The following is a 2,893-nucleotide window of genomic DNA, read 5'->3' on the forward strand; positions in this document are numbered from 1 at the left end:
CAGGCGCAGTGGGTGGAGATGGAGGACACCAAGCAGGCGCAGTGGGTGGAGATGGAGGACACTGAGACAGCTGAGCAGAGGAAAGAAAAACAAAGGAAAAGATCCTGTCTGGGCAGGAGGAGTCCTCAGAAAGAGACCAAATCCCTCCAGGTCTCCTCCTTATACCCTCATCCCTTCTCCCTCCCCAAGACCATTCCTTTTCCTAGAAACAGATCTGAAGAGCAATGAGGAGATCAGTGGAGACAAGAGGACCACATCTGAAGAAAGAGTTGTGGAGACACCCAGGGAACGTAAGAGCCGGAGCCTAAGAAAGCAAGAGATAGAGATGCTACTAGGATGGCCAGGGCCGGGCATAGACAGCAGGGTCAGGACAGATGGTAGAGCTGAGCCCTAAGGGAAGGGGCTGAGAGTGGACAAAGAGGGGGGGTAGATGAGAGGGAACCTAGAACAGAGAAGCTGGCCACACTGAGGGACATGAAAGGGAAGAATCCTGGGCTGCGTTCAGGTGTAGGTCAAGAAAGCCAAGAAGGCAGGAGAGGCAAGATATGGAGGCAAGGACAAGCCAGGCTGAGCACCAAGAGAACAGCCTAGAGAGCCATGTCAGAACTAGATGGGCCCAGGAAAAACAGAAGCTAAGTCTGATTTTAAGACAGGAAACAGAAGGTAGACACAGAGACAGAGACACAGGGACAGACAGAGACGGCTATACCATGAAGGCCAGCTCAGTCCTTGGGTCCCCCTCACCTGTGACCGGAATGCCCATCTGTGCCTACACGCTCCAGGACTTCATCAGAATGCAGGGCTGGTTTGGGAGGCAATAAGAGCCAGGGAGAGGAAGGGGCCTAGGAAAGGAAAAGAAGGGCAACCCAGGTCACACAGAAGGGCAGAGCCCAGAACTGAGTTAACCCCTTCCTTCCTTCCGTCCTTGTTCCTTCTATAGGAGGCGATGAGAGCTTTGTGCCCACCCTCCACCCCCTGCCTCCACCACCTATACCAAGTTTGGCCTGCTTGGTGCACTGGGTTCCCTGAGGACAGAGTCTGGTCTTTTTCTCTTGGGCATGACCCAGGCTGACCTAATGTTCTCAGTCCCTTATCATGTCCCTAGGACCTTGAGAACCAGGCTTTGACATATTGGGTCGTAAGCTAACCCTATAGCTTCTACACAGGGGTCTCAAGTGACCTTGAGTGACCCAGCTTCAAGCAGGTGGCATTTATCCTCTGAAAGTAACTGTTTGGCAGAGGCACCAGCAGATCGGGATGCAAAAGTTGACTCGGGCCCTTTCAAGGGCACTGAATATAAGGTACAAGTCCCCTAGAGAGAACTGTATATTCCTGAGCCCCATAATGGGGCATGAAGTGTCCTAGGCGGCTGATGACCTTGTAGGGAAGCCACATAGAATGCTGTACCCAGGGAAACTGACCCCTGTGTATCCTACCCACCTCCACACTATAGAGCTAGCTATATTGAGAAGTGATAGCAGATAGGGTGGGAAATGGGAGCTGGGAGAGTGATCCTGGGTGTGAGGGTGTAGGGGAAAGCCAGAGCAAGGGAGTCAGGCTTTGTCTTCTGAACACAATGTCCACTTAGTTATAACAGGCGTGGCCTGCTGAAGACCCAACACCTACGGCCTCTGAGAGATAGAAGCTCTGAAGGAGAGGGAGGGGTGCCTCGGGGGCCTGGGCACTTGAGGATACGACAAAGATGGGCATGTGAGTATGAACCCAGGAGGGTTAGAAGGGGCACTAGAGTTTGACCTAGGGAAGGGGCACTCTGTAGAGCCCCCACCCATAGAATGTGGAGCCTGGGGCCTAGCTGGTGTAAATCCCCAGGCCTGCCGGGCGCTCCAGCCACCCTCAGCAGCACCTGCACCCTCTGGCAACCCGGAGAGAGGCGGAAGGGAGCAGCCCCCCACCCCCACCCCTCCTCCCTCAGGCTCCAGGATTAACACCTCTGGCCTCTCCACCCTCCCACCCACCCCCCATCAGGAATGGAGAATGGCTGTGAGGGGGTAAAAAAAAACTGTGTATACAAATGTGAGTGTGCAAATATACACATCAGCTTGTATAAAAGCAAAAAAGAGAATCTGCAAGCTTAACTGGGTAACTGTATAAGGTCTACGTGTGTGTTGGGCTGAAAATGGACTTGGACATACAGCTTCTCAAGTCTATAAGTGAAGCTACTGGACTGCAGATCTGTGAACAAATCTGCACAAAGGAGAGTGGCTAAGTACCTCCCACTGTTTAAGGAGATTGGACAATGGCCTGTGTATCAGAGATCATCAAATGGGATGGAGACTTCAATATGTGCCCTCACACTAAGGTAGACCCAAGTCTTTGGAAAGACACCTGCCCAGAGACTTGGGTAATGGCATTTATGCAGAGTTAAGGACAGAAGACAGTTCTCTTCCTAACAAAGGGAAACTGAGTCACATGCCTGGACAGTGCCCCTAGGCCCTACTGCTGTGGAACTCCAGGTCTGAGAGAGTAGCACATGCCTGAGCCTCAGGCTCCCTAAGGACAGCCTGGGTAGAAAGGAGGTAGGGGAGCCAGAGAGGGAGCCTGTGAGGTGGGAGGCTTGCGAGAGAAGGTGACCCTCACCCAGTGTGCTTCAGATTAAAAATAACCGAGGTAAGGGCCATGTGGGTAGGGGAGGTGGTGTGAGACGGCCCTGTCTTTCCTCTATCTGACCATTGGCCCTTTGGGGAGGAGGAATGTGCCCAAGGACTAAAAAAAGGCCCTGGAGCCAGAGGGGCTGGGGCAACAGACCTTTCATGGGCAAACTCTGGGGCCCTGCTGTCCTCCTGTCACCTCCAGAGCCAAAGGATCAAGGGAGGAGGAGCTAGAATGGGAGAGAAGTGGGAGGGAGGGTCCCTCCGGAAGGACTCCCGAATTA

The sequence above is a fragment of the Nannospalax galili genome, unplaced genomic scaffold (assembly GCF_000622305.1).
Source record: "Nannospalax galili isolate Female #2095 unplaced genomic scaffold, S.galili_v1.0 scaffold1119, whole genome shotgun sequence".
NCBI classification, from domain to species: Eukaryota; Metazoa; Chordata; class Mammalia; order Rodentia; family Spalacidae; genus Nannospalax; species Nannospalax galili.